The 21280-nt window shown below is 39.7% G+C and overlaps 1 protein-coding gene across 5 annotated transcripts in view; it reads left to right on the top strand.

The window, feature by feature from the left end:
* Positions 1-21280, top strand: part of KIF13A (kinesin family member 13A) — a 109259-nt gene that overhangs the window by 18065 nt on the left and 69914 nt on the right. The window lies entirely within an intron of this gene.

The raw sequence follows: 21280 nt of genomic DNA, 5'->3' as shown, positions 1-21280 counted from the left end.
CCCCCCCCCACTCCTTGCTTTCCTTTATAGAGAAAGTATTCTTGTATTTGCTACAAGAAAAAAATGTTTGTTAAAAACAATAGTTAAAAAAAAAAATCTACTACTCAGCTTACCAAGAAGTACTTTATGGAGCTATTAATTTTGTTTCCTTCACTTGGTGCTTATCGATGCCTGCAGTAACATTGCTGTGCCTTGAATGAGGAAGAGGGATGGAAAGTACACTAAAATCATGGTGCAATTCCATTTTAAGTATGTCAGCTGTCATCATACTTCCAGGATTGTGCAGCATGTGTGTTGGAGAAAATAAAATTGTCCTGTTGAAGATGGCAGGTTGTTTCAGTTGCATGGGTTGATTAAATAGTTTCTCTTGTCTTTTTAAAGAATTACCGACTGTGAAATTATCAGCAATATTCAGTTAGGTGTTGAGTTGCACAAAAACTGCTTCCTGAATGCTTGCTGTAGAGGTGCTCATTATTTGACAGTCTCTTGAGGTGTTAGGGTTGCCTTTGACCTTAGAAGTTTCTCAGCCTGTATACATGAAATAGCATTGCCTTGATATGTAGAAGCTCTTCATTTTCTAAGTAATTTTAGCAAAGCTGATAAACGTATTTTGAAGGAAAGTCATTGTAAAGCTGTGAGACTGCTTTTAAAAGCAGGTACCAAGTAAATAGAGTTGTATTTCTTCAATGGTGAAAAAGATGAGATGAGCAGAAACTTTGCTATGCAAGACTGTTGTTAATGAGCTTGACTTTATTATTGCCAGCTGAATAAGCAGCTCAGAGCAGCTAAAGGAATTTTATATTAGTCTTATACCAGCTGGAGTCAGCACAGATGGCAGTAATAGTTTCCATCACAGAGCAATGATAAATATCTGTCCTGTTGTAAACATGGAGGAGAGTTAAACAGAAATCCCAAGCAACACATTTTCTACAATTATTGAGAATGTATTACTAAGAGTATCTGTAAGATCAAGTAGCAAACAAAGTTTTTGTGAACTCTTGCTCTGGACAACCTTATTTATTAATTTGCTCGTATCAACATTTTTAGATTTCACAAGGCAGGGAAATAAAATATTTGGAAAGGGAGAGGAGGTAACAGATTGCGTGTGCAGTCACAGTAAGTTAGCATCATCTGCATCTCAGATTTGGGGGAAAAAATGGAGACAATTAGCAGGAAATATTTTCTTTCAGCTCATGATGGAAGTAGGGAAGAGAGGGAAAGTCTCACGTTGGAGGCTGCAGAAGTTTTGAGGAATGGCCAATGCTTAGTGTTGGAAGAAGAAAAATCCTGATTCAGAATGATTTGTAGGTGAGGTGACTTAGTTGGAACTACATTGGAAGACACTGTTTTCTGTTGGGAAGGAAAAAGGGCTTTAAATCCCTTCCTGTGGTTTTCTGGTATTATGGAAGCATTCACAGTAATGAGGAATAGACAGCTTGCAGAAGCTCTTCAAGAATTTAGGAATTGCATTGCAAAAAGAAAAGCTCATGTCAAAACACTTAAAATATGTTCTCTGAAGAAATGCATCTGATTGTGTGTTCTGTGTGAAGTTCATTTATTTAGAGAAAGGAGAAGAAAGAGAAAGGAGGCCTTAGAATCTGCATCTTGGGTCTTCTGTGTATCTTTGATCTTTGTCCTACCTGAGTATTTTGCTCTTCAGCAATGCTTTGGGTCCACAGATTATTAACATCATATCAAATAATTTTTAATACTTGGTGATAAAGAAGTTCTGTAGAAAAATGAGTAATGCAGTGAGGTATAAAAGTGTACAAAAGTGACCAGCATGGGAACAGTGGCAGCTCTTTTTAAAATAAGTAAATAACTAAAACTACAGACTTAACTGTTTTTGAAAGTTACTGCATGAAGGAGAAGAAACCATTTGATAATTGCTTAGACTGGAGCTCATCGCAGGATGTGGGCAAGAGGAGCAATTGAGCGAGGCTCACAGAGGAGCCTTATTGTGCCTTGAGGAAGAATCAAGAATCAAGAAGCTTTTTTTTTTTTTCCCTCGCGTTCAGAAGCTCCAGCACATTGGGTGACCCTGCAGATAGAATGTTTGACTTTGAGTTACAGTGTTCATGAATGTTATTTGTTTGGGCGACATCTTGGAGGAACATATCAGTGTTCATGTGCTTGGGAATTAGGAAATATTCTCTCCCTTTTAATCCGATGCTGCTGTTAGCTGCAAAAGCAGAATGAAGGTAGGCTGGGTGCAGGTGTCTGCAGTCCTGGGAGACACCCAATGCTGTGTCTGATGTTGCTGTGTCATGCCTTCTGTCTGAAGGAAATTCAGTGTGAACTTTGGTTTTCTGTTGCAGGCTGTGCTAGGTCTTGGTACGCAGGTGAGCTGAGAGTGAACAGTAACTTCACTCCATTCCCTGAGTGGATTTCACTGTGGCTCCCCTTGGGGGCAAATTGGATCTGACCACAGCATTAGAATGAGAACTGGCAAATTGCTGAAGGGTAGCTAGTATTTAATATAACTTCTTTCCTTTTGTTTATGTATTTCTTCTCTTCATGTGAAATGTTTTTGGTTGGATGATAAGACTCCCAAGAAAAGCTGCTTATAGACAGCTCTTCAAGTTGGACATGTTTTAAAAAAACAAGCTGATAATTTTTTTACATTGCAACAACAACAAACCAAGCACAAGCATCTTTTAAGCTGGCCTGTTGGTTGAAAATAACCATCTAATCTACACCATTCTGTATTTTTTCCCTTGCTACCTCTTCCCCAAATTAAAAATAAAACAGATGTTTCTAAAATCCCGCTTATAGTTACTTTTCTGCCTCTTTGAAAGCTCAATGGGGAGCTAGCTGTTCATATTTCAGTAACAGTAGGTCTTAGATATACTATAATACTCTATTCTTAAGCACTGAGTTGATTTTTATTCCTTCTTTAGAACATTTGTTACAGAGATAACAAGGTTACTGAAAGTAGTTATTTGTCTGTTGTACTTATTTACACAAAAATGTGATGCAGGACCTAATGTGACACATGAAGCTCTATAGAGCCTTTCTACAGTCTGATTTTGTAGATAGGTGTCTTTTCTGCATAGGAAGACTATGCTGGTGTTAAGATTGGTAGGATAGGGATTATAAATGGGAATTGGGCTGTGTGCTTGTTGTATGATTGAGACTGTAGTTATTTTCCACTGTCATGCTTTTCACTCCTGTAAAGAGAAATGAATCAACAGAAATGAACAATTCCTTTTTTCCTGGTTGTACTGCCTTTGATTTTTCCTTGTTAGCATAGTAAACTGGAGTTGCATCACTTATTTGGACAGGTCTTATTTGATCAGGGCTTCTGTTCACAGCTTTGCTTTCAGTGGACCTCAACTTTCACAGAGCTTCCCTTTTATCATCATTCAGTACAAGTTTTGACCTAAGTATGAAACCCCCATGGGGACAAAAAGGTCTGGAGGAATGCTCAAGGACTAGCTTGCTTTTGGAGCAGGATTCCTGGTTAGCTTTCACGCCAATAGTGAGGTGATGCCAATAAGGAAACAATTGTTTTTGCTTTTAATGGCTCTTTCAGATGCTTGTTTGTGGCTGTTTCCTCAGGAGGAGAAAACATGCTTTGGAGATTGTTACAGCATATTTCTGTCATTGTTTCCAAAAGACATTCCTCAGAAAAACAGTAATTACATACAAGGTCTTACTACAGTATAAGAAAAGATCTGCTCCTATGCTGAATGTATTTAAAACATGCTGACTGTGCAGTTTTTGTTGTTTGTGCTGTGGGTTAATCATTAATATGTAGTATATATGCCCCGGGACACAAACAGTGCTTAACCCCTGGTATTTCAAGCTCTGTGGAAAAAATACAGTAAGCTTTATCTTGACTGTATATCTCTGGATGAACTAAGGCTGCATTTTTTCATGCTTAAATTCCTACTTTCCAATGCATAATTCTGTTTTTTATTTCTGATGGTCTCTGGTTTGTGTGCCACTGTCTTGACCCAGGGTTATTACTTGGACCTTCTCATTTCTGTTCTGCATTCATAATGCATTGCCTTCAAGTTCTTGGGTAATTTGATAGTCAAATGTTGAAGGATGACGAGTCTAGCCATTCATTAGATTGTCATTCGTGTTGTGCATCTTTAAATGCTGCCTTATGGTAGCTTTTTCTACTTTGTTTCTCCAGTTAACATTATGTATGTGGAACAGGTGATGTATTTCTTCAATGCTGCTTCGGAGTCTGATTCCATTGTATGGAAGTCTGTCTTCTCATACAGAAGAAGACACATCCAGTTGCTTTTTTGACCTGGGAGATTTATGCTGAACTTCCCATCTGGATCAGCAGTGGCTTACAGAGCTCCCCTGCACACACCCTTATCTTGTGCTCATCACATCTGACTGGACTGTTGCTCTGGAAACCGTTGTAATGTCACAAGTGACTTCATTATGATTAAATGAGGGGAAGAAAGTAGAACAAAAGAGCACATTCCTGTTTAAACATGCAACTTGGAAACTGCAACTGTCTCACATACATTTCAGGGCATTTCTTGGTAACAGTATGCAACTCTGCCTTGCTAGTTAAATAACAGCAGTTTCACACTATATATTTTATTCTTATTTCCTTCACGTAGTCTGTAGTCAACTGATGCAGTCACAAAGATGTGTTTTAGAGCTCTTATTAAAGGCTGTGCATGGATCTGCAAAACAGAAACCCACTGATAAGTATTTACCATACTACCTTGTCTGCCATAGACTTAGTTTTCCTTGAACTGAAAATCCTCTAGTTTCCAATTATATCTGGCTTTATTTGCCTTTTATCGCTAATATAAACATAGTATTCAAGTCTCTAAAGCAGGTTCATGACTGAAATTAAATAAAGATTATAGAAATACTGCAGCATTTTATGGTACTGCCTTGACACTTATTGATCCCACTAGGTTTCAGTCTTCTGTGATCATCACAGAGTCGTTAAGGTTGGAAAACACCTCTAAGATGATCTAGTCCAACAGTCAATTCATAACAACCATAACCACTAAACCTTGCCTCTCAGTGCCACATCTACACCTTTTTTGAATACCTCCTGGGGTGGTGATTCCACCACCTCTGTGGGCAGCCTGCTCCAGTGCATCACCTCTGTTCTGAGAGACAATTTTTCTTAATGTTCAACTTGAACCTCCTGTGGCACAACTTGAGGCCATTACCTGTTGCTCTGTCACTAATTACCTGGGAAAAGAGGCTGGCCCCCGCCTTGCACCCTTCTTTGAGGTGGTTGTAGAGAGTGATAAGGTCTCTCCCGAGCCTCCTCTACTCCAGACTAAATCCCAATTCTCCCATCTGCTTCTTGAGCAGTAAGACTTGTGCTCCAGACACTTAATCAGCTTTGTTGCCCTTCTTTGGGTATGTTCCAGGGCCCCAATGCCTTTCTTGTAGTGAGAGCCCAGCAGTGAATGCAGTACTTGAGGTGTGGCCTCAATGCTGTGTAGAGAGGGGCAGCCACCTCCCTGCTCCTGCTGACTGCACTATTTCTGATACAAGTCAGGATGCTGCTAGTGTTCCCGACCCCCTGGGCACGCTGCTGGCTCATGTTCAGCTGGCTGTCGTGTAATGCATCCAGGTCCTTTTCCTCTGCACAGCTTTCCAGCCACTCTACGCTCAACCAATAGCAATGCATGGGGTTGTTATGACAGGAGTGAAGGAACTGATGCTTAGTCTTGTGAAACTTGAATTGGTCTCATCCCATCTATCCAGCCTATCTTGATCTCTCTGTAGAGTCTGTGTTCATCTCCCTTAGGGTAGGGAGGCCCTATAGACATCCTCTCAACTTGGTGTCATCTGCAAACAGTGTGAGTGCACTTCATCCATTTGTCCAATTATTGGTAAAGATTTTAAACAGTCTTGGCCCTGGTACTGAACCTGGGGAATACCACTAGTGAATGGTCACCAACTGAATTAATTTATATTCTCTGCCACTCTCTGGGCCTAGCAATCCAGCTAGCTGTTCTAAGGAATTGTAGTACACCTGTGGAGCACAGAATTATGGCTTCCTAGTACCTTTTTTTTTTTTTTTCACCCTGCAGCTCTTTTCCCTTCAAGCAGGAGGAGAGCAGGAAATGAGCAACTCTGCAGGGCTCCCACCATGCCCTGGCTTGACTGTGTGTGCTGCCAGATGGATACCTGGCTAATGAGCTCTGCTGGTCTGGGTTACCTCCTTTCTGTTCTAGTGCAGAGTATTGCTGATCTCAGGCTTGTTTGCTGGGAGTCTTCCCAGGGCTAGTTCTGATGTGTTGGAGCCTCTCCTTGTGCTGAGTCTAGCAACAAAGATGAGTGTGAGTTCATCTGTGTCATCATTAGGTGTGCTCCTTGGTACCTCTGCTTCTGTGCAGCGATGTAATCAAATCTAAAGCTCTAACAGTTCTGAATAAGGTTTAGTAAATGCATTTCTATTAAGATTTGAAGTGATGGAGCTGAGGGATGCACATTCCAGGAGAACTGAGCACAGTTGTGTTGATCACAGGAGCAGCTTGACAGCTTCACCATCGCAGGTGAGAAGGGTGAATCCTGGGACATTTAAATCCATCTTTTTTTTTTTTTCTACTCTTCATTCAAAATTTTTTATTGTTGCTGTGTTGTTACATTAAAATAAGTAGTTGGCTTTAGGGGGATAGTGTAACTAAAGTGTCTGAAATGTGTGAAATAAACAAGGTGAGGCAAGCTGTTGAGACACAAGTAGTTTATCCTTTGGATATAGCTATGTGAATTGGTGAAATCTGGCATTTGAAGCCACTGATAAACTTTGAATTAATTAGTACTTTTGAGTCAGTTGTCCTTTTTGTCTGTAATAGTGTCTAGCACCTTCCTTTTATTGCAAAGCAAAATGAATAAGCCAATCCTGAGTAATCCATGAATTATCTTTTCCATTATCTCTCAGGAAATTCTGATTGTTTTTGAGGCTTACATGCGACTGATCTCTTACCTGAGGAATGCGTCCCCTCCTGTTATTGTATAAGTATGTGGTGTAGCTATTAATGTGAAACTGTTGTTCAGTTGTTCTTTCTGGAAAAATGATTAGCAGTATCAAAGGAGGTATATTTTCTCATACAAAGTGATCATCTCTGTAGGTAGGTATGGATAAGCATCTTATCTCTAAGAATCTTAGCTTGATATACAAATACAATACTATCGATTTTTGTAGCTGGAATCTGAAGTTGAGTTTTGATTTATAAATGCAGATCACAATATGAAGACAGGCAATTAGTCATGCTATTACTGCTGCTATACACTCACAAGAAATAAACTTATGTTCAGTTAATCTGTCACTGGTCTTGTGAATGATCATCAGTTTAAAGAATGACTGTATGTAAATAGCTAACACACAGAATTCACACAGACTTACTTTCTTTACATGCTGTTACTAAACAAATCATTATTATTTTTATAGCATATGCACGCTTTACTGAGGCACCATGGATGTGAGAGGTCAGTTCTTTCTCAGTCACTATTTATAGGCTGGCCTGGAATGCTCACGTGATATTGTTTGCAATCTTGGATATTTATATTATCACAGATGCTGTGGCAAAGTTTCTCACTATTTCCATTATACAGTTCTGTTTCCAAGCAGTGTGCCTAGTCCCTAACAAAGCTTGGCGTGAAGACTGAGAATGTTCTTCCTCTTCAAATGGAATAAATGCTTCCTTCGTGTTCTTGAGAGAGTTATGTGATTGTAAAAGGTCTCTCTTCTTCCAACTGTTACAAAGAGAGTCTCACATGATATTTGGAGAGCACTGTATTGATATAACAAATTCTTAGGACAACAGTAAATGTGCTACTTACAAAAAAGAAAAAAAAAAATTCAAACTGTGTTTAGGCTTTTACAGTTGCCTTTGTGAAGATTTCTTCTAGTTACAGATGTACAGAACAGAATCTTGGTGCTTAGTTCCTATTTGTTTCACCTTATGCAAAGACTCCAGGACCTTTGTTTGCTCACTAGCGCTCACACTGCTCCAACTAGATCCTGTGAGGCAGAAGTTTGGTGTCAGGTGTAAGCAGAGATACAGCCACTATCCACATCTGCTAGCTGCCACTTTAGTGCATGAATAAATGGCTTTTCCTCTTGCTCCCTACTCTCTTTCCCCTGCCTCCAATGCCCAAAGGGTGAAGAGTTTGTTTATTGTGCTTGATTCAATGCAGAAGGGGATTTGCATGTGAGGTACCCACTCAGCAGAGTCAGAAGACGAGCTAATATGAGACTTCAGTGTATTGAAGATATATCCCTCTATGAGATGAAATGGTACAAATGCTCTTCTGGTTTGACAAACTGGAGTTGCACTTGATTTAATGTGTGCAGTGCTATCTTCCAGAGTATTCAAAGGCAAGCTGTAGAAAATCCTTGAAGCTTCTGCAATGCTCCACAAAAAAAAAAAACAACTCTACTTGTAGTTGCCCAACAATCAAGAGATATGGTTCTCATAGTAACTAAAGTGCTTACTTCAAATGTCCTCGCACAAATTAGACCTAAAAAGTGGTATTTGGGAAAGCTAGGCTTTCTATTTATAGGTTTATATTTTTATGCATCCTTATTTTATGTAGTTAATTTATTTTTGGCTTAGCATGACAGCTTATTTATATAGAGCTTACTTAACCAAAACTAATGTTACGTCTGTTGCATCTGTTAGAGACAGCTCCTGTCGGCATAAAACAAACACAAAAGCTTACCTAAGTTATGATAATTGCTCTTTTGCTTTTATCTGCAGTTGTTGCACAGAGGAGTAGCTGTGTGCGTTCAGGAATACATTCAGAGAATGTGCATTTTTGTGAGAGGTGGTACAAGGTACTTTAAGTAAAAACAGTTGCAGCCACTGGATTTATAGTACTGGGGATGGAAAACAGTGTCAGTATGTGATGGAAGCTTTTATGTGTTACATTTATCTTGATCTTCAGTTTATAGAAGATAATGTATTACAGTCTCATAAGAATGCAGCTAAGAATAAAACCTTTTTCTCCCTCCTTTAAATTAGGAAGTAAAAATGTAGTCTCTGGTCTTGATTTTTTTTTTTTTTTTTTTTTTTTCCCCTGAGTATTTTTTCTTGGATACAGCTTTTGAATTGGTGACACCATGAGTGTGTTTGAAATGCACAAAAAAAAGTGTATACAGATGGCTTACATGTCCCAACATTTTGTACTTTATTGTAACAGATTGCTCCTAAAGTAGGAAGATGTATTTGTGCTCCACAGCTCAGTACAATCATTTTGATCTTAGACTTCTGTATCACCTATTTCTAATATCTTTGCTTTAAATCTGCAACATTTTATTCTGAAACAATGGTAATTTTGATAATGAGTTCAGTAAAGAGAGGAAAGTGATCAAGGAGTTTTTCAATTCAGTTATTAACACTTTTTTTTAATAATGTCAATCTGAAGTATTGACAGCATTTTTAAAAGGCCTGAATGGAATATTTTATACAGACAGGGCACCATTATTGTGTTTTGGAGGATAAGAATAGAATCAGAATCATCAAGGTTGAAAATCATGCCTAAGACCATCTGATCCAACTGTCAACTCGTCACCTCCATGCCCACAAAGCCATGCCTCTCAGTGCCACATCTATTTCTTGAACACCTCCAGGGACACCTCCACCACCTCCCTGGGCAGCCTGTTCCAATATCTCACCACTCTTTGGAGAAGAAATTTTTCCTAGCATCCAGCCTGAACCTCCCCTGGTGCAACTTGAGGCCATTACCTCTCATCCTATCAGTAGTATGTGGGAGAAGAGGCCAATCCCTGCCTTGCTGCACCCTTCTTTGAGGTAATTGCAGTGAGTGATAGTCTCCCCTGAGCCTTCTCTTCTCTGAACTAAGCAATCCCTGCTTAGTTCAGCTGCTCCTCGTAAGTCTGTTGTAACTCACTGGTTGTTTTACCTTTGGTTAGGCTATTAAAAATCACAAGCTTAGAGGTGAGCCATGTGCCTGTTTAAAATCTCAGAATCTGGAGATGCCAGTTTAAGAAGTTTCTGCTCTGTGCCTCTTGAGCAATTACAGGAGGTTTTCTTAGAACAACTGCTGCCAATGTGTGCTTGTCTGAAGCTTACTCATTATGCCTCAGACCTGAAACTGAGTGTGTGCACTTGAAACCTTACCTGTTTTTCTTCCTCTCCTTCTCCCTGCTGAGATAAAACGATTTCACCTGTGACCTTATTAAAGATAGGTTCTGCTTTCAAAGTTTTCCTTTCTCTGTTTGCAAGATGTTCTTGGAAAGAATTTGTTGGCTGAAGTTGTTTTTAGCTTTAAAAAAAAAAAAGGGAAGCTGTTGCTGTGGTTCATGCCTCGTTCTTTCTGATTTCCAATGCAAACTAAAATTTGCTGTAGTCCTTCAGTCTGCCTTTCACGGAAGACCTAGGCAGTTCTTCAAGAGTGCTGTAGGACTGTGACAAAGGTTAAGGTGATTTATATGCAAAAAGTCTTGTTCCTGAGAATGTATGTGTTTTCCAGACTCTTCAGAATGCAGACGTTACTTCATAAGTAGTGAGTACAGCTACAACGTAGATGAATGCCATTCTAAAAGGCACTAGGTAGAATCACTTGCAGATTATTCCTTATGTTGCAGATATGCTGTCTTTGAGAAATGTGATTCCAAACTGGTACATGAAGTTACTAGGATGGTTAAAAGGCTGCAGAACCCATATGAAAGAGTGGCTCTCATGTTTGCTCCTAGCTGAGTTTGAAGCTTTAACTTACAGGACAGTGTTGGCACATGAGTTTAAATTTTTTCAAGAGCAGGAAAAACATCTGAACACTGGTAGGATGAAAAGCCCTCTGTGAGGCAGAGCAGCATAACTGATACTGAATTGTTTCTACTCTGGAGTCTTTAAGACTCCATGGCATAGTTAGTTGTGACAGTCATAGGCTGTATACGGTGGGTAACGCATATGCATGCTATATTCAGCCTGTTATCTTAAATTGGCAGGTATGATCTCACTAACTTGTCTCTAAGACTAGACAACTCATTTTGTTTTTCTCTCTTTTCAGGAAGCACTAAATATCAATTTCAGTTCTTAATTCTTTGATCGTGTTAGTGACTTGTACACCACGGTATTGTGACCTTCTGGATTTTCATAACCTTCCAAGTCTAAGAAGTCTGAGATGACTCTTGTTTCTTTCACGCTTTGCTTGTAATCTTATGATTCACGAGTCCTTATTTACTCTATGGAGTCAACATTTCTCGTATTGAAAACTGCTTGTAATACCTTGTCTTGTACTTCTGATTTTTAGTGTAGCATTTTTCTTGTCAAACTAATTGTAATTTTATAGGACAGAGGCTGACTGTTTGCTGTGTATTGTGAAATAAGAAAAATGAAATTCAGTTGTTAGCATTTAGCTGTGGACTCATTCTCTGCTAATGTGCTTCAGAGTTATATCTGTCTGTCTTCATATACAAGTCTCTAGGTAAAGTGAGCAGTAAATCATCTTTGTTTTAAACCACTTATTATATGAGGGCAGCTCTGAAAGTAATGCCTCATATTTTATGATGCAGGCCCACAATGTCAGAGGTGAACACTGGTGGTATTGGCAGTAAAGATTGAACCTTCCTGCCAGTGTTATTTTGTTATGTTTTATTGATATTCAACAGCTGGCAGCAGAGGGGCAGTTTGACAAAATGTTGTCTGACATGGAAGTGTACATGAAGCAAAGGTGTGTCATTGAATTCCTTGGTGTGGAAAAAAATGGGGCCCATTGACATTCATTGATGCTTGCTGAATGTTTCTGGAGACTGAGCAGTGATGTGAGCTCAGTGAGGCAGTGAGTGCTGTGTTGAAAGTCAAACTGCATTGTTCTGGATAGGCATGCAGATTTTTAAAAGCACAGCATGCAGGCTGTTGTTCATGTCTGGTAAAAATGCATAATGAATGGTAGTGACTACATTAAAAAATGGTATTTTGTAGTTGACAATTTGCTCTATCAAATAGCATTGTATGATTTGTAGCTGTTGCTTCCATAGAAATAAATAGGAAGCATTACTTTTGGAGTGGCTTATGTGTTTCTGACTTGCCAAAACAAACCCAGGTTTTTTTTAATCGAGTTTAAACCCTATCCTATTTGACTCTGGATTTTATTTCTGAGTTTGTTGCCTTTAAGCATTTCATTTGCACTGAAGCTGTGTAGAAACATCATTTTCATAGTAATGGCTGTGCCCCCCTACTGAGATCTAAAGATAATGGAGACTAAGTTGAAATCCTTTTATCTGCCAGAGCAAGCTACACATTTCCACTGCGCTTTTCAAGTAGTACTGACTGAGCTTGCTTACTGAAGATCAGTAAGTGAAACCTGGATACCTGGCTTTTCCTGGTAACATCACTTGAAGGGAAGAACAGATACTGCTCTTCAGAGCAAACAGGCTTTTTGGAGTCTTGAATGAAGTACTGGTGTAAAAAGTAGGCATGAAGCCCTACTGACTGCTACGTAACTACTGAAAATGTTGTATATTTTGTGTTGTACACTTCTTTCTCTGAAACCGATGTATTTAGGTTGGTGTGTGGAACATACCACAAAGGCTTTTAGAGATGCTCTTATTGGCTTTTTAAAGTAAAGATGTTATTAATGCTGATCTAGGATAGTTGTAAATGGTGTAAAAATTCCTCAGTTACAAACTAAGCACATCATCTTATACTAATGTTCATGCTCTACACCATTATCTTAAATGAAAATCAATTATAGCACTTTTCAAAGGGTGGCTGAGATGAGAAGGGGACCTCTGGAGGATTTGGCCTAACCCCTGCTCAAGCAGGGCCACCCAGAGCAGAATGACAAAACCTCATGTCCAGGAAGATTTGGGGCATCTCTGAGGAGACCTCACACCTTGGGCTGCCAGAGTATTCCAGTACTTGCACAGCACAGAATTGTTGCCTGGTTTTCAGACAGAACCTCTTTTGCTCCGGTGTGTTGCCACTGCCTGTTGTCCTGGCAGCTCTGAAAACACCCTGGCTCCAAAGGTGGAAATGCCAGTGCTAGTAGCTTCATAGGAGTCTGAAGTGTTCATTGTTGCTTAAATGCTAGCATGGCACACAAGTGAAGAGATCGTTATCAGCAAGTGCATATTATTCATATATAAGGTAATGCCTGCTTCTAAAGTCTTACTTTGACCCACAAACATTCTTCTCTACAACAAAACTTGTGGGCAGGGTGATGTTTATAGCAATTTCCACAAACCTCCAGTTTGCTGGGGAGGATCGAGTGTTAAATTTTGTTGCTCTCACCTCCTCAGTTGTACAGAGCACTGGCTTGCATTTTCTGACAAGGCCTTCAGCACTGTGACTCGTGTGCCTCTCTGACTTCAAGCAGAAGGTAACCTCTGTCTGAAGCCCTCAGGTGGAAAATCTGAGTGCCATGGCAGTTGCCAGCCCTTCTCTGATGGAACTCATCTATTCACAGACTCCAGAAGTGAGCTCAGGTTGTGCCCTCCTCCAGGTTCAGTAGCATAGTGCTCGTTGTTTGCCCTCTGTGAAGATCATTAGCTGTTTTGGCAGTCGTTCTGTTTTTGTTAGCTGAGGAACTCAGAGCAAATGCTGTGAATGGTTTTTCTTGGGCTGATTTCTGTGATTCATGTCATGACATGCTGGGTTACTAGAGTTTGCTAGAATACTGCCTAAGCTTTAAAGAAAACAATAAAAATTTCACTTATATGGGTCCTATATAGGGATAAACTCTCTTCAGGACTTCTAAGTTGGGTGTTGGTTCTGCAGCAACTTACTCACTTTAATTAGGTGGAGCTGATTTGAGTTTACATCCCTGCTACGTTGTTCCACACAATAAGCTTTTTTTTATCACATGCATCATCTCACTCTTTTTCTGCATAGTGTTCTATCATGTTTGTTAGCACTGTCTTTTAAAGCAAATAATGTAATGTTAGTCACCAGCACGTTAGATGTTGCAGCCTGCTGTTAGAGACTTTCCAGAATCTTTCTGGTGAGGTGGCAGAGATTGCTGTGCTAATGTGTATTGTCATCAAAACCGTGGAAGCCTTCAGTTTCTTACACAAGTTAACGAATGGCATTTCTGATCGTTGCATTCAGTATTCACAATACTGAAAAAGCATGCTGGGATGAAATGCAGATAGCAATTGTGAATTTTGCTGACTCTCAGGAAGATGATTCTTTCATACTACAGTTATATTTAAAGAATGCTAACATACATTTGCACAGCTGTGTGAAGTGTCGTGCCTAATCAGCATCTTTTTTTGGAATCTCATTAGTAACATAAATTAGATTAAATTTGCATGATGATTTTCCCTGGTGTGATGATGGAATGTGACAGAGAAATCTGTGGGTTGTGTCTTGTCCAGTCTGAACAAATGGTTGGGGCTGTTGCATTGGGAATGGCTCAGCTAAATCCTTGTCCTGCTTGACTAGGAAAGAGCCTCACAGCAAGAATAGTCTTACAACCAGATGTTATAACACAGTGTTACAACTGAGATTCAAATCCAGTTACTTTCTTAATTCCAATAGTTGAATTCTTTCCAGTACGTTATCTCTTTTTTTAATGAGACATCTGTCTAAATCTTTATCTATTAAGTTGCTAATCACTTTTAGTATCTTTGAAGCAAATTGTGATACTGAGCTTTAAACTGTCTGTTATTAATGAAGAGCAATTTAATTTATAAAATACTACATCGCTTAGCAAGCTTCCATTATCTACCTTTGAAGGTGATCTGTTTTGCAACAAACACTCAACAATTAATTAAAGCTCTGTATTTTTCCAAACATCTTTGAATGCTGCATGCAGAAGGGGTGCATCTACAACGCAGCCTAATGTTTTGGTGGTTTGTATAGGCAGCATTTCAGAAGGAGATTTCTGCAAAGCAGGAGCATCAAAAGGAAGCATTTCCTTTGACACTGGAGAGATAAGGGGCAGCTAGTTGTTGGGTGCAGCTAACCCCAGCAGCTGGCTGATGTGATGCTCTCCATGGAGTGTGTGCACGGAGTTGAAATGCCAGTTAATGCACAGGACGTTTTTCTCCTTGTGAGTGCTAGGAATAAATGCAACAACATTGGAATAATAGCTCCCTAATAAATGCCATGGTAACTTTATTAACATTGCTAGAATGCCTTTCCACATGCTTTACAGAAACACAGAGTGTTTGCCCAGACAAAAGTTTCATTCAATTCAGGCTGAGAATCAGTCATTGAAGACTAGCTTAATAGCTGACAGGACCCTGCTTCTGAGATATGACTCGTTTCTCTTATCTCACCCTGGTTGATCAGTTAGTAAAAAAAAAAATCTCCTGATTTAGAATCTTTAGCATTCAATTTTATTGAAAAAGGTGAGAAAATCAGTTCTAGGGAATCAGTTTTTGGCAACTGCCTTTAACAACAGTCATTGCATCTTACATTCCTTTGCCATTTTGCTGTGAGGCTACTTTGATGTTAACATAAGCACTATGTGATTAACATAAGAACTATTGTGATTGTCTTGTACTTTGGTAGGAGATGTTTGTTAGAATAACTAGTCTGGGACAAGCTTTGAATGAATGGTATTAAGACTTGTACGGAATAGATTATTTGACATGATAAGTTCTGGATAGTGGCCTCAGCAGTAAGCTTTGAGTTAGAGTTCTTTTATTGCAGAGCAGAATGACACTTTTGAGTCAGTTTTTACTTTTCCAGTGCAACTAAGGCCAATTAGCTGAAATGGGGTGATACTACAATCTTTTTATTTTGGAAAAAAAAAAAATAAGAAAAAAAAATGTTGAAGGATGGCTGAGTGGACAGAACTTTCTTTAGAGAACAATCTATCAGAGTTGATCTTTCTGCATATGGGTGCTGGCTCTGCTCCTAAGACAGTGGCTGTTTGCAGAGCAGCTTGCTTTTGCAGTTACACGGTGCTTTTCAAGAAGTTGCTTTTACTTGCACTTGAGTTTTTCTTTGTAAAAGTTAGAACCACCTGAACTTCATGTCAATACATTGCTGATGTTGGGCAGTAAAAATAGGCAGAACTTGTAGTGAAAGGTAGTTTAGGGACTAGATGTGTTCCAGTGCAGTTGGTGCTGTTTTCCATCTTGTAAATGTCTTTCACTTATTTTAGTGACCTTGTGCTGGTCTTATAACCTGTGCTGCATTTTTTTTGTCTAATTTATCACTGCTGCAGTGAGTGAGATCAAGTTATTGGAGTGGAACCTTGCTATGGTGGAATAACCAGTCATTTTCTAGAGGTTTTTTTTAATGCAATGATAGTCACTCTGTAATGCCTGTTTTATTTAACTTGTTCTGCAGAACTGATTTCAGTGTTTGACTTTTCTCTCTTTCCATTGGGCACCGGTGCATAGCTCACAGCTCCTTCATACAGTGCTTTCATAAAGCTAGAGAGCAATCTATTTTTATTGTTTTCATCTGTGTTGGTTTGTTTGCTTGTTTTGTGATATTTCTTATTATGATCAGCTATCTCACTATGCAAGCACTAGGTCAGTGTTAGCACTTCACTATTCTTTTTTTCTGTAGAACAGACTTTTGCTGTTTATAAAGTATGTGTTCTGGGAGCTCTGGTACTGAATTGTGATGCTGACTTTTTCATTAGCCAGCTCTTCCAGAGGTGCCCCAGCCAAGTACAAAGGTGGGACACTTCCCTTTCAGGGCATTGCCCCATTTCCTTTGACCTTCTCCTGCCTTTAAAGACTAGAAGGAGGAAATGGACGAATAAATCTTTCTCTGTTTTTTGGGAGAAAACAAGCTACTAATACTCCTCCGCACATGATCATCAAAATAGTTACTATGTCATGCTTTTGTTAAGTAAGATACTTGCTTTTATTAAGTAGTACCCATTAACAAAGCATATACATACTTTTTAAGATGCATAGTATCAGGCCTGCAAGTAACAACCTGCAGTGATAAACCACTCAACAGTGAGGGGTCCTAGAGTTGCAGGATATTCCTCTGAGGGATAATAGGATTAAAAAAACCTCATCTCTATCTTTACATACTTGCAGTTTCTAAGTATGAGTGCTGAATGTCTGCTATCTCTGCTGCGACCACTCTGACAGCCTTATATACCCAGGCAAACAATGCAGTTACTTTGATCAAATAAAGTAAGAGGCATTTGTTATGGTGATCCTACTACTGGTTCTGCGATCTGCCTCTGAATGATGCAAACACGTACAGATTCTGGGATGTTCTTGGCTTACATTACTGGCAATCTGATTTAAAAACAAGAAACCGAAAGAATGACAACAGAAAACCACCAAAAAAACTCAGAAAAAAATATTATACTTATTGTGATCAACTTGTCTTTAGGTTCCAGAGGCTGGAAAGGTGGTAAGAAAAGGAAAGGCTGAAATTGAGGATGGGAGGAGTATAAAGCCATATCCTTGCATGTACATAAAAGCATAACAAATTTGATAACCTGTTCCAACTTGACATAGCTGGGAGCAGTCAGGCTGTAGATTCATACAAAGGGGCCATTCATTCCCTGATATTACAGAATTCTCAACAGAATATTCTTCCTGCACGTGAGGAATATGTGGAAGGCAAGATGTGAGAACTGTAGCTATTAAATACTGCCAGGAAGAGCTCAAACAGAAATGTGGAAACATTTTTTATATCCGTCAGGATGATCTCAATTTGCTGATCTTTATGCTCACTGAAGAAAGAATATCATTCAACTCATTTAAAAAAAAAAAAAAAAAGACTTTTCTCCCATATTCTAGTATACTGGATGTTGCTTTTAATAATTCCTCTGGCCAGTGATCCTGAAGAGTGCCTTGATGACTGCATAGCCACTACATATAAACATTTAATTATATATTTGGGAAAATAGCGACTACTGCAAATTTACTGTGATTGCACATTCAGTGAGAGCAAAAAGGTATTTCGGAGTCAGTGTTTTGGAGGATGATTTTGCTGGAGTCAGCTTGGAAGAGCAAGCTGAAAACCCTGTGGTTGGTTCATCATCTGCTATAGATACTACCTGTGGTTACTTAACATAGCTGGTTATTACTGCTTTGTCTTCATTAGCTGATTGTGAGAAAGGAAAAGAATCCACAGAATACTTTTCAAAACATGATGTAATTATAGTACAGTTGTGACCTACTTGGCTTCTTGGCGTGGTCCAATTGGAGAAGAATTGGGTTGTGTGGGTGTCATTCCAGAGAGACTAAGACCTACTTTTCAAATGCATCTTCCTCCCCCGTCTCCTTAAATGTGGAATATCTGGGTTTATACCTACAGGATCATTTTAAAAAGCACATTACCCCTGTCACAGATGACATTCTCAAAGGGTGCTGGTGAAGCATTATTAGATGGAAGGATTAAGTGGGAGAAATGTTTACCAGTGCTTTGATGTTTTTTGATGTTTGGGATGACTTTGTCTCTGGTGGAAGTGGCATTTGGTTGGGAATGCTGACAACATAATTAAGGGACAAAAGCCATTCTCAGTGTTGTTCTGAACTCAATTACAATGACAGTACCATGGATGCTCACAGTGGAGGAATGTCTTCTATTGCTCCCTGTTAAACAGTGCTAGTTTTCTGGTCGGAATATGTAATGCTAGCTTATTCCTTATTAATTAAACACATCTCAGTGTATGCTGTCATGGAGAGTTTACGGTACATGGCAGAGAGAAAACACTGATACAGGTAAGTAGACTTCACGTTCATGTTCTAGCACAGAACATTATAACAGAACTGAGCCTTATTTCGTGCATTTGAGAGAGATGTTCTGAGTTGAGATCTTGGCATATATATCACATAATCGCAGAATGGCCTGGGTTGAAAAGGACCACGATGCTCATCCAGTTCCAACCCCCTGCTGTGTGCAGGGTTGCCAACCAGCAGCCCAGGCTGCCCAGAGCCACATCCAGCCTGGCCTTGAATGCCTCCAGGGATGGGGCATCCACAACCTCCTTGTTCCAGTGCATCACCACCCTCTGGGTGAAAAACTTCCTCCCAGTATCTAACCTAAACCTTCACTGTCTTAGTTTAAAACTAATCCCCCTTATCCTACCATTCTCAACCCATGTATATAGTCGTTCCCCCTCCTGTTGATATGCTGCCTTCAAATGAGGTCTCCCTGGAGCTTTCTCTTCTCCAAGCAAAATCATCCCAGTTCCCTCAACCTTTCTTCATAGGATAGGTGCTCCAGCCCTCTGAGCCTTTTAGTGCCACTCCTCTGGACCCGCTCCAAGAGCTCTGCACCTTTCATGTTTGCCAGGCAGAATAGGAGAGACTTGGTGCTGCTGCAGAAGATAAAGCTGGAGTAGGTCTTCAGGGACAGACCTCAGTAGGCTTACTTCTCACCATAGTTAGAAAATCATTCTAGTGACATTTTGCTATACCATGATTTTTTCCAGACAAAAGAGGAAGTTGACTTTGAGGTAATTGCAATTTGCACTTCTGAAGGATGAGTATATTTTTCAGGTTTTTGGTGGTGATTACTTTGGTTTTGAATTCTGGATACGTCAAAGAATAAATTGTCCTTTGTCAGGTTAAACAAAAAACTGCTGTTGTGCAGACACGTTACAGGAGTAGATAACTGTGACACTTCTTGGCAGCTTGGTTTAGAGGAGATTTTGTTGCCTTTCAAAAGATATACCTCCATGTTGTCATCAGCACAGTGGTCGATGGAACATTGATGTTTAAGCATGGCATAGGTCTGAGAAATAACAATGTGAATTGCTGTAGCTCTGTGATCTGCCGTCCTCTCGCCCTCAAGCTGTGATACTGAATCACCAGGTCTACTTGGTCAAGGTGTGATAAAAAGTGAGACAAACCCAAGTTTTTTGTGAAGCTGAGAAGATGCTGGCTTTTGGGACGGGGAAGAAACTATAAAGCACATCTGAAAAAAATAAAATGAAAGCAGCATACTTTGACGGAAAATTGATTGAGGCTAAGACAGGTTTTATGAGACAACTTTAAGTTGCTACATGTGTGATTTCAGTAGAACTGTAAGCAGTTATTTTTTATTAGTCTGTGTCCTCTGACTGAAAAAAGTATTTGTGTCTCTGAGTCATTGTCAGAATAATGTTACAGTGACTTAGTTAGCTGGAATTTTTGAGTGGCTTAAGGAAATCATATCCTCTAGAGCAAGGTAACTGATTTCCAGAGGCCTTTGCTTGCGTTGCTGCAGCTGAGGCTGGCAGGTGCCTGAGGAGTTGGGAGATCACCTGTGGCTCCTGATGCCTTGACATCCAGGAAGCTGTGAAGGATCTCACTTCCAATGGGGAAACTCCAGCTGTCCAGCAGTGCTACAAAAAGTTGTGGCCCTGTTTTCCTTAGAGGGACCATCAGAGGAAAGTGAGAGAGAACTTCCTGAAAGGCTTGCATTGCTTAAAGGAACGTGTTGCAAAATGTGCGAAAGGAGGTGTTTACTGAAGTGATGTTCTGTACCCCTTATCCGTATGAGGCTTATCAAACAGAAAACCAGTTGGTAGACTTCTTGTTGCCATTTTCTTTCTTTGACTAATAGTTGACCCTACTGACTGGGGACCCTACTGAACTACAAGAGCTACCTACTTGGAATTCCCTAGGAAAGCTGTTACGTTTTTTAATTACTTCTCAAGACATGAGTGCATTTGAAATAAATGAAAACATTTCCTAAGAGGTCAGGGTAACTTCCCTCAGTAGCAGCATCTCTTTAATGTAGGAATATGAAGTTTAGAGCTGATACTAAAACTTGGGCTACACCTTGGGCTGATGAAGTTGAACTTCCACCGCATTGGAAATTTATTACATGAAAAAGTATTCCAGGTATAGCAAAATAGTATTTTTTGAACTTGACAAGAGTGATTTCAGCACAAGCTCTGAGCCACCTGTCTGTGAGCTCGCTATGGGGTGAGCAGCTGCTGTTAATGGAAGGGTAAGGCTGCTGGAGGTGGTTTGGCTAGGAGGCAAAGTGTGTTTGCATTATACCAGTGTTATATGCCAGCTATATAATTCTGGTCTAGTCAGATGTGTCATCTGAGGTATGAGCTGAGAGTAGGTAGAAAAGATTGTGTAAGATGTGTTTGTGTTTGACTTTCTTTCAGCCTTTTTTGCTGAGCCTCCATGCTGTGGGGCAGTAGACAGACAGTTCAAAGTGTTTTTCCCCCCTGCCTTTGTGGAGTTTGTCTGTGATTTGGTGGGGGAAAGCAGGGCTTGGTCTCGTGTTTCTACAGTGCATCACTTCAGATTAATTGAAAGCTATGCATAAGATTGTAGTTTTCATGAATGGCCTAAACCAATTTAATTCTGTATTCTATCTTTGGCTCTTCTTTTGCATTGGCATTAGCAAACACAGGGCTGCTTAGTGAGACACGTCAGTGGTCGTGACTAGTCCCTCCAAAAAACCCAACCAACTAATTGAATTTA

The sequence above is a fragment of the Centrocercus urophasianus genome, unplaced genomic scaffold (genome assembly GCF_019232065.1).
Source record: "Centrocercus urophasianus isolate 14NV4802_14NV808 unplaced genomic scaffold, USGS_Curo_1.0 seq_11, whole genome shotgun sequence".
NCBI classification, from domain to species: domain Eukaryota; kingdom Metazoa; phylum Chordata; class Aves; order Galliformes; family Phasianidae; genus Centrocercus; species Centrocercus urophasianus.
This window is presented reverse-complemented; position numbering and strand designations above follow the sequence as displayed.